Raw genomic sequence first — 11,533 nt, 5'->3', positions numbered from 1 at the left:
GAGTATGAATTGTTTTTCATCTTTGTTTTCTAGCAGTGACTCTGTAAAGTGGTAGATATTTGGAGATATCTGAAAAACATTCTTATGTGGAATGTCAAAATCAGTTTTTGATTGGCTCAAACTTCTTAACAGAGCCAGAGCTCAAAAGGCCTGTAAGATCTGATCGAGCTTTGGAGGACCACTCCAGGATGCCAAAATCGGGATTCAATGCCAGGGGTGACCAAGCAGAAATTACGGAGGGAATATTTAAATATTTTTTAAATTTAAATATCTCTCCAGACCAGCAGTTTGTTTTAGATAATCATAGTGAAGTGATTTCAATTAATCCAATGAAGGGACTTCAGTTATATATAACTAAATTAGTTTTATAACCTGGCAAAGTATTAAGTTAGAGTTCAGAGCTGCAGGAAAAGATTGATCAGGCTTCTTAAGATATAGCAAAACATCATCCTCAAACAAGTCAATAAAGTGTTTATGGGTGGAATATTAAAGATAATACAAGTATTGGAAGCGATCATTGTCCCATAATATGCGCAATAAAAGCTGACATAGATATTCAAGGCACAGGCATCAGAATTGGTGGAAGAAACTGATTGGCCAGAATTACAAGAAATAAGTTTTAAATCTTGTGTTAAATCCCTCACTAATCACGGTTTGTTGTGTGCACGTGTCGGATGGACTTCTTGGACCACACGCAGACTTTAACACTGTTGTATTCTTGATAAGATGAAGCAATAATCCATGGCACATTGAAAATAACTTTACTGGCACGTTATTGTTCGCTCACAGTAAAGTGACAGTAAAGTCATTTTCACTGTGCCTCAGATGATTGATTTATCTTATCAGTGTATGTTTCTGCTCCCGACTGGCACCTGAGAGCAAAGGTTGGCTGTGCACGGGTACCCTGTTGGTCATTTAGATTAAACTGGTGTATTCTTATCTGCAAGTCTATTAGAGGTCTACTTCCTTCTTTCCTTCTGACCTACATCAGTCAGAAGAGTACAGGGACTTACAAGTAAATACTAAATACTAAATGCAGCATTCAAAATCAGACCTTTCAAGTCAATTGGGGGGCAAAAAGGAAAGGGTCCTATGGTGGAATGATGAATGTACAGAAGCTATTGAAGAACAAAATGAAGCACTGAGAATGTTAAGGAATAATTTGAATCAAGATAATCTGATTAATTATCAGAGGAAAAATACTCACGCTTGTAGAGTAATTAAGAACAGTTACCACAGTGCATGGATGAATTATTGTTCTACCAATGGTATGGAAACTAAAATATTCCTCCCCTCCAGCAGGCGTTACAGATCACTGTACGCCAAAACAACCTGTCATAAGAACAGTTTCTTCCCCCAGGCTGTCACTATGATAAACATCTAAACAGTCACAGTGTCAGAACTGTCTGACTTGTGAAATAACTCTGGAACCAAACATGCAATGTGAATGTACATATATATACTGTATATTATTCTTATTATTTAATTTAAAGAGGACATATTATTTCCCTTTTACACCTTTTAAAACAGTCCAATGTGGTCTAAATGAAACATCTGTGCTGTGCTTTGGTCAAAATATAACATGAATCAAGCACCAGAGGAGGTTTGTGACCCTGTATAAACCAGCTCTCTGTAAAAACACTGTACAAGTGGATTTTTCATAATATATCAATCTTTAATGTAAATACTGTTAAACTCTACCTCATGTATTAACCCATCTGTGGAAAAAGATAGGCCCACACACTTGCTCAAATGCTGATAATTATAACCTGAAGAAGACCACTGGTCGAAACACTGTGATCATTAAAACCTTTTTAGCTGCATTTTAGCAAGTGTCCTCAGTTTTGCTGTTTTTGGCCTGCACCTACGTGATGTGCGTATAACTACCTCTTTTTCTAAATGAACCCATCTGTCACATAATTACATTATTTATTATCATGTTTACTTCAGCATCTTTTGCACTACTCACCACTGAGAACACAGTTCGCCAAAGTTAAATTCCTTGTGTGTGTAAGTGTACCAGGCCAAAAAAGCTTATTCTGATCCTAATTCTGATCCTGAATATGAGAGGTATGGTCAATGCTGAAGAAAATGAGAGAGAAGAAACTATTTGGATGTAGCACTGGCAATAACAGATAAGGAAAAGGCAAACATGTTAGGAAAGAAGTTTGCCTAAACTAGTCTACAAAGTGGTGACCATTTAGATGATACCATTGATACTGAAATCAACATGAATTAATTAGTGTTAGAATTAAATGGGATAAAAATACTGCTACAGGAGAAGATAATGATGTGAGCTATGTCATGTTCCAGAAATGACCCGAATAGGTGTTAGAGATAATTTTGAATTTATTTATTAAAATATGGGAATAGGGAAATATGCCAAATAATTGACAGAGTGCTTTAACATGATAAACCTGGTAAGGTTCATAATAATGCTAGCAATTATAGATCCATCACCTTAACCTCCCTTCTATGTAAGTGGATGGAAAATATATTAGTTAGAAGACTTTATTACTTTCTTGAAAACAGAGGATTATTCGCACCACATCAAATTGGTTCTAGAAAAAAGCGTTCAGCTATGGATGCTGTTATCTATGTGGGGGTAATTTGGTCTTATATTTTCTGTCAGAAAGATTTAGAGTTAAAGTAGGATCAGTGTGTGATGAATTTGAAATTGCTAATGGAATTCCGCAAGGCAGTGTCATAAGTCCAGTTTTATTTTCATGTTATGATTAATGATATTTTTATGAATGTGGACAGAAGGATTGGATCAGCTCCATAGGCGGATGAAGGGACCATCAGCCGCAATAAAGAAAGTAAAACAATGGTCATATATTTGATGCTTTAACCTTCCTTCGGTAATGATAATCCAACAATTTAAGCTTTTAAAACAACTTATTTTTGTAATAAAGAGATCTCTACATGTCATACTGGCCTTCTTTGCAGCTTTTATCATTCTAGGTTACATTCATATATATTGAAACTTGAAGCTCATGTGTCTGCCACATCTTTTCAGTTGAAAGGACTTGTGTATGTTGTGGATGATCTCTGGGTTCCCCAGAATGGCGTCAGGCTTCTGAAGGCGTTACTAGCAAGTGGGTTATGTATAGGTTGACTCTCCCTTGAAAAGATTTATTGTCATTTCATAACAGGGTTAAAAACAGATGAGTAAAGTAAGGACCATAATTGTCCTTACACAATATGGGTTGGCTGTAGCTCAGTGGAACAGTCTGTCAGTGGTAGTTTTTTTCATCATTGTACTTACTAAAAAGCTTTGATTAGTACGTAACAAGTCTAATCATACTCTCAAAGATAGAGCAGTCCTTTGGAGGACCAATTATAGATTGAACATGTGTAAAGAGTAATGATTGATAAATAGAAAACTAAGAATTCCAATAACACGTCTTGGAATATCCCATCCTCATTTCCAGCATCCCTGATGCAAGCCTGTACTGACAGGGATGAGGAAACAGGGGCCTCATGTATATAAATATCAGAACATTTTCCATCCCAACCATCAGACAGAAGACGCAGAGCTGACGAGAGTAACAAACAGAGTGAAAGTAACTCAAACCTCGCAGGTCAAGATGAAGACATTCAGTGTTGCAGTTGTCGTAGCCATGATGCTGGCTTTTATTTGTATCCAGGAGAGCTCTGCTGTCCCACTCACTGAGGTAAGAACTCAACATAAACTCAAATAGTAAGTAAGTAAGTAAGTCAAACTTTATTAATATAGCACCTTTAAAACACTCAGTCACAAAGTGCTTAACAATTTAAAGCAATCAAACAATTCACACAGGGAATTAATTTACATCAATACATCACAATGTCAAGCAGGGCAACGTTAAGAGCAGGAAAACTCAAAAATAAACTAAGCACAAGAAAGGGTTAGGGAGTTACATGAAGGCTTGTTTGTACAGGTGAGGTTTTAGATGCCTCTTGGAGAAGCCTAAAGATTTCTGCTGATCTGATGGCTTGTGGGAGTTGATTCCAGAGAGTGGGGCCTTAAACATAAAGCGCGATTATCTTTTGTTTTATGATTAGAGCAGGGGATGGTCAGAAATGTAGCTGGGGGTGAGGTCATGCAGGGCTTTGTATGTTAGTTAAATAAGTTTGTCGTTGATTCTGAATTTCCTGGAAGCCACTGACGGGACGCAAGAACTGGAGATGTGGGAATGACGGCTGGTTCCAGTTAATAATTTGTTAGCTGCATTTTGGACTAGCTGTAAACGGTTTGTGGATGATTGGCTGAGGCACGTATAGACATAGAGTTCTTATAATAATAAGAAGATAGAAGTGTGTATTAATATTTCAAGATTTAAAGGGGAGAGCAATGTTCTGATTTTTGAGATATTTCTAAGTTGCAGGAAACAGGACTGCACAAGCTTAGTGGTGTTAGTGTCAAAGGTAATTTGTTGGTCAAAGATGATTCCAAGATTCTCAGCGGTTAGTTTGATGTTTGATTGAAGAGGGCCAAAAACTGTTCAACTGTATTTGTGAAATGATCGGGCCTATTTAAAAGAGTTTGGGTTTTATTATTAGTACTGGTCATGAATGTTTTTACAAAGATGTCAAAATGTGGTTTCATGTTCAACAGGTTGAAGAACTGGAGGAGCCAATGAGCAATGACAATCCAGTTGCTGAACATCCAGAGATCTCATTGGACTCTTGGATGGTACGTTTGGTTAGCTGAATAAATTACAAATAGATGATTTCTATAAACAGCTCCAGAGATAATAAACAGAGTGAATGATGATGCTGAACTCTTTCCTCATGTCTTCTGTCTTCCTCTCACAGATGCCGTACAACAACAGACAGAAGCGTTCCTTTAAATGTAAAGTTTGCTGTGGCTGCTGCCGGCCTGGTGTCTGTGGACTGTGCTGCAGATTCTGAGGATTCCTGCTTCAATAAACACTTCATCTCCATTTGTTTGTTCTGTACTTGTGTCTAGATTTCAGACAAGATATCCAGTCACGCGTAATAAAACAATAAACGCATTATTATTGTATCAGAATTTGTAACTTGTGTTTCTTTAATAATACCATCAGTGCTCTCTGCAGAGAAGGATGTGCAAAGATTCAACAAACATGCAAGGAATTACAAAAATAACAAATCCTGGTATGCAATTAAAAAATAACTTGTGTTTATATCTATTAATATTTAAGTATTTCTTTGGGATTTGTCTAATGGCTAGTGAGCTTGAAAAATAGATGTGAAATGGTTGGTCTCCAATATACTGTATATCAAGACATAAATTAAAATGTACTGTCAGTAAATTAAAACAACACTATTTGGAACTATTCATCCATTTCAATGTGGCATGTTATAATAAATAAACTACAGTACTAAACTAAACTAAACTGTATTGTATAAATTATAAGGACAATGATATACGTTTTTTTTAATTGCATAAATTCTTTATTGGTTGAAGTAGAATTTATTGAGTAAATAATCTGATGACACATTATATAAACATTTGATATGAAAGTTAACTCATGGCTTTCTTTGCACTTTTATTTTCTTTTAAATCTGGTTTTATTCCTAACTATCTATTTTCTGGAATTTATCTGTAAAGAGGCTGTGATTGTTTTTATGTGCAGTCTTTAATTTGACAACTTGTAAGCGTTGGGAAATCACACATTATGATACCAGTGCCGCATTTCTGCAAATGAGCACATAAACTCTGCTTCTGATCCTTCACACTGGTCCTTTACTACTTTTTGTTCCAGTTTTTGTGTAATAAATGCTTAAACCAGGAGATTTGATTAAAGAAAAGTACACACCATTGTTACTAAAACACTTTATTGCATGTTAAGGGATCAATTGCAGCACATAATGCAGGTGGTTGATCCCCTTGAAGTTGTATGGCAGCAACGGTAGCATATCACTTGACTGTCACGCTTCTGCCTGTTGGGAATCAGCCTCTGTGTGAAAGAAAAGAGACTTAAGTTGATCTCCAGCATCAGTTACTCTGTCTTTTCTCTCTTGTTACTGGAAAATCATCAGAACATTAAGCAGTAAAAACACATCCACACACAACAGAATATCCTGTTTGTATTTGTCTTGTCTTCTTCATTGAATTGAACATACCTTCCATGATTCAACTTGCATCTCTTGATTAGCAGCAACTGGATCATCATTGGCCATTGGCTCCTCCAGCTATTTGTACACAGGAAGCAATGTGTTAGCATTCTGACAAAACTCTGACAAAACTCTTATGTTATGTCTAAATTTACATTCTTTGAGCTAAGTTCTTACTGTGAATTGGGACTGCCGAGTTCTTCTGAAGGCAAATGAAGCTGAGAATGTCGACCACAGCAACAGTGAATGTCTTTATCTTCACAGTTGATTATCAGATAGTGATACTGTCTGTTTGAGGTTTGGATTGCAATGAGTGGTTGTATACTTTGCTGTTTCATTGTTGCCTCATCACTGGCAGAACATATCGTGCTTCCAGTAATGGGCTTTCACCTCGACCAAAGCTGGAGTGACTCTGGGACATTTTTTTAAAAAACTTTTTGACCTAAGGCCATATTGTCTGTTGCACAACAAAAAATGAACCGTGAACTTTCAAATGAAATGGAATGTAATGTCCTGCAATTTATACATGAGAATTCGTACCCAACCCATTACATTTGCATAGCACATACAAATTTGATGATGTGGGTACGAATTGCATGGATCCTCAGCTGCATGCCTCTGAAATTCTTTACCGAAATAAACTGAAGTTGCTTTTATGCTCGGACATTCATTCCTCTTGTGAGCAGCTGAAAGGTGACCTGGATTCTAAGTAGTATTTGCATTGATTCTGATGTTTTTGCTCTTCAGCATGAAATGTATTATCATATTTTTAATGATCTTGCATTCTAACTTTATTTGTATGAATTATATGTGTGGTAGAAATATTGGTTATATAGCATATTCTGTCCTTTGCTAATAAAAAGGGTGAATCAACTGCTTTTATAGCACTTTTCTCTTCTGACTATAAAGCGCTTTTATAACACAGGTCACACCTACCCATTCACACTGTAGATGATAGGGTCAGTCGATATTAACTAACCCCACTCATACAAAGTCATGGCAGCAGGAGCTGGGAAATGAAGCCCTGAGATTCTTCTTGAGAAATGACAATCTCTTCCACTGAGCCACCGCCATCTCTAGTAATAATAAATCTTTAAATGTTTTTATTAATTAAGTGTTATAGTAAACTTTTTACTTTAAGCTTTTAATTAATTCCATTACTATAAATAAACACTTCAGTGCTTTACATTATTTTATTACTCTGCTGGTCCTTGAGCTAGCTGCAAGTAACCATGGTCACAAACAGCACAAATGGGTCCATACCTGTTTGAACCAGCCATATTTTGGAAAACATTACCCTTTCTATCAATTACTGTTTAATCTTCTAAAGCATAATTATTTAAGGTCATGGAAGACACATTTGTAGAAAAAAAGTATCTTAAGTCTAAATTCATGAACTTGGGCATTGATTTTTTTTCAAACTATGATACATTATTGAGTGCATTGTTGGGGTTGTATCAAGTCAACTTTGGTTATATTCTTTAATAATTATATTTAATTATTAATAATATAAATAAAATATCATTAAACTATGTTTAATCTCGTTTTGGGGCACCAACCTGTACTCAGGTAAATATAGCCAAAATATCACTCAAATCAGTCTCAAATTAGTTATTTAATTACTAATATTGTTAATAATTAATAACTATATTTAATAAATTTAAGGCGTGAAATCCGTACACAAAGCCTTCGAACCCAGCCTATATCACAATGCAAATACAACCAGTAATCACAAACAACTGCTCTCTTAAATTATAACAGAATTTATTTAAACAAAGCAACACCAATAAAATCAATTAACTTAATCAAACAAATAACTATTATAAACTAATCTAAGCAACAAACATTATCAAGCACGGCTTGTGGATGAGGTGTGAATGTGTGTGTGTGTGTGTGTGTGTGTGTGTGTGTGTGTGTCTGTGTGTGTGTGTCTGTGTGTGTCTGTGTCTGTGTCTGTGTCTGTGGATGAAAGAGAGAGAGAAGGGGGAAGAGGGGGGAGATTGCTTCGTCCCACATGGTCGCCCTTCCGATGGCGCACACCTAACAAAGACCTAATGTGGCCTTAATGTCTAAAAGACCGAGTTCGGCCCTACACGATCTGTGTCTCTTAGGCGTCTGGATGGCCGTGAGTGTATAGATCTCTGTGTGTGTATGTGTTAGTCAAAGGGGAAGAAAAGAGGATAGAAGAGGAGTGTAGAGGAGGAGAGAAATGCATGCCTGAAGAGGCCGGATCACAGTCCGAATTCCGCGTCACAACTCGGAGTAATTCCCTTCATTCACAGAAACAAACCAATGGCCGAATTCAAGTTAATACGGCTTACACTGGTCTTTCTGATCAGAAGAGTAATACCCGGTTATAACGCTGTTACGCTAAACACATATAGGACACAGCGGTCTGAAACGGGAACAACAAGAGTTTTAAACAGGTAAAACTCAGGACACGACGGTCCAACAAAGATAAAAATGATAGTTTCTGCTTCAATCAAACAATTGTTAAAAACACTCTCTAAAGCTAATTCTGCCCAGACCTAATTAAGCCTCACTTGTGAATCGCTTTGCCTGCGATTGGTGAAAGGAAAAGAGTCCGGCGATAAAACAGATCTTCTGTCCGTCCTGGTGTAGAGGCGTCTGATGGCGGCGAGGGTCCCTTACGGCAAGAGCGGCTTCGTTGGTTCTCCGTCGAGTGGAAAGATGTCCGTTGATGTCCTTTCGTTGCAGGACGGAATAAGACCGTTATCTTTCTGATAATCTGTTATAGTCTGACGCTCTCCGAGAAACTGAGATGCGTTCACTGGACAATCCGAGTTCGGGATTTAGAACACTGCCGGCCGCGGATTACCTGCACGCCAAAACTTAAAACAAAGGAAGATTGTTGCAGGAAACAGGAGGTGAGCTTGTGTCTCCGAACACTTGAAGTCAGTGCGTGGAAAGAGAAAGAACAATGGAAGTCTTGGAGCTTTGTAGCCTGGCCTGCTCTATGGGGGTCTACCTCAGGTCCCCTCCAATGAGGAGAGAGAGGTTCCGGTCCCCCCTTACTTCACGCGTAGGTGTGAAGTACCGCAGGGGATTCTGGGATTAAGAGTCCTTTTAGACCTCTTTGTGATCCCAGTGAATAACTCAAATGAGGTGCAGGCCCAAGTCCATTGTTTGACTGTCCTAAGCCTGCGTGGCCCAACAGCATTATAAACTTGATTTTGAGATGTCTTATTTGAATAAGTACTGCAAAGCTTAAAGAGTGTGGTCTAAAACCAGGATTTAGGGGTACTGTAGGAGATCGCTTTAAAGAGCTGATTCTCTAAAATATTGTGTTCCTTGGGGTTTTTTCAATTTTTTGACACACTGCTACACATTAAGAAACACGCAGTAGTGCATGAACAGATTGACTCAGTGATTTTCAATGATCCCCATTGTTACTGTGATTTTACTTTTCAGGAGTTCCAGTTTATCTGTTTCATAAAAGTCCTGTATGTGTGAAACTATTGGTCTATTTGACAGTGATGCATATAACTGTTCACTACAGAAAAACCTGAGGACGTTCCTTCAACACTTCCACAATGTTGACTTGCCTGCAGCCAGGTGCCGACCATTGAGCAAGCGCTGGAGCTAACTAAGACGATTCAAAATAATACTCTGCTGGCTTTGATAATGAGGTTGCCAACTAACATCAGCCTGATTAGATGCACTAGTATGCCTCATATGTGGTAGCTCGAAGTTAAAGTACTTTGGTGATATTTGAATTCAGTAAAACACAAGGTGCATATTAATCATGACTTGTCGACTGTGAAATGAGCCATTCAAAGGCACAACAGTGTCATTTTTTCCATCACTGCATTGGAAAGTGAGCTAACTACTGTGCACCGTAAAGTACAAAATAGCATGTAATTAATGGGATTAAAAAAACATGTTTGCTTTAATTTCAGGCCTAATTGCATTTAGATTAACGCGTTAGCGCTAACAGCCCTACTAATTACATTTAATGTAAGGGACAGAGTCCTACTGTACTTGTGAAAAGGTACTTGGTGACTCTTAACTGAAGAGATCCTGCTTTAGGTTGGTGTTTATTCTTAATGTGTTACCTTGAGTTTATGGTGCATGACAACAGGAAAGCAAAGAGAAAATGTTCCGTCAGACAAAAAGTTGGTCAGGTGGGATGTTGATCATAGTCTTGTCCATCTGTGGTAAAGATCAATATTTTGTTTCCTTCTATCTCAGTGTGATGGGTGAGATGGAAAGTATGCTGTTACTTATCTATACTACCTACGGTACAGAGCCTGCTGTCACAACTTGCACCCCTCTCTCAGGGATAATGGGAAAGAGGGGAAATTCCTCAGGAATGTTAGATTGAAAAGGTCTTGGTTCAGCTTCAGCTACCTGACTGATTTCTTTTGGTGTTTTTTGGTTTTTATTCTTATTGTGTGTTTTTAGATTTGGAGTTATGCGTGCTAATATTTACAGTATCATGACCTATTTTGTTGTCTCTTTTTTGTTGTAATAAACGTTTACTTCCTCCATCATGAGCCTGCTGTCAGGCCCTCTCTCTTTCCCGTGTTCGCCCAGCACTGATTGTCTGGTAGTGTACAGAGAAAAAAGCAAACCTGTGTAAGTCAATATGTGCAGTTTACACTGATCAAGTCTGGGGACTTTCGAATTTTGAGTAACTAGAAAGCTTGCCCAACAACCAAAATCCCTCACTACACATTACTCTGTGTCAACAAACAATAACCTGTTGGACACCTGTGGAGCTCCACAGATTACAACTGCTGCAGAGTACTTTATGGAACTATTCTGTTTATTCAGTGTGAGCTAAAATAATCATAATCTATACATTGATTATTATGAAATTATGAAATTGTAGTAATAATAATATAAAGTAACACTTTTAAATATTTACTTCTTTTAACACAAAATAATCATTCCATGTTTTAGGACCGCAGGAGTAAATGATTTTCCAGACACTGAATTCTCATGTTCATTCCTTCAGTAAGAGTTTCACTTTGTTTGTTGTCCAGAATATTCTTTTGTTGAATGTGAGGGTAGTATTTTTTTTCCCTGAAAGAAAAATCTCTGATTAAACCCTTTAATTAATTTTGAAAAGGGTAACAAAAACACTGTTATGAGAGATTTAAAATACATCACTTAAACGTGAAAAATGTTGTCATCATGCAACATACAGCCTCTTTATACCATGTTTAAGAATATATACTAAGAACACTAGAAGAGGAATTTCCCATTCTCATTCCCGGCATCCCTCAGAGAGTGATGCAAGTTTCTTCCTGACAGCAGATACTCTGAAGTCCTGTCAGTGATTAGGAAACAGAGGCATGATGAGTATAAATACTGTCACATCGTCCATCTCAACCATCAGACAGAAGAAACAGACAGAGGATCTGACCAGTGCCATCCACAGAGTGAGACGATCAAACAACCTAAAGCTCTTCAAACAAGATGA

At 37.5% G+C, this 11,533-nt stretch overlaps 1 long non-coding RNA gene across 1 annotated transcript; it reads right to left on the bottom strand.

Annotated features, from left to right (window-relative positions):
• Window positions 1-5,796: 5,796 nt before the first annotated feature.
• On the bottom strand, window positions 5,797-6,341 carry LOC132983135 (uncharacterized). Its single transcript, XR_009674789.1, has 3 exons — window positions 6,240-6,341; window positions 6,094-6,162; window positions 5,797-5,927 (listed from the first exon to the last, which is right to left on the bottom strand). It is a non-coding gene; the product is annotated as an uncharacterized LOC132983135 (long non-coding RNA).
• Window positions 6,342-11,533: the final 5,192 nt, after the last annotated feature.

Source organism: Labrus mixtus, chromosome 11 (genome assembly GCF_963584025.1).
Source record: "Labrus mixtus chromosome 11, fLabMix1.1, whole genome shotgun sequence".
NCBI lineage: Eukaryota > Metazoa > Chordata > Actinopteri > Labriformes > Labridae > Labrus > Labrus mixtus.
The sequence above is the reverse complement of the archived record's forward strand: the minus strand, read 5'-3'. Positions and strand labels throughout refer to the sequence as shown.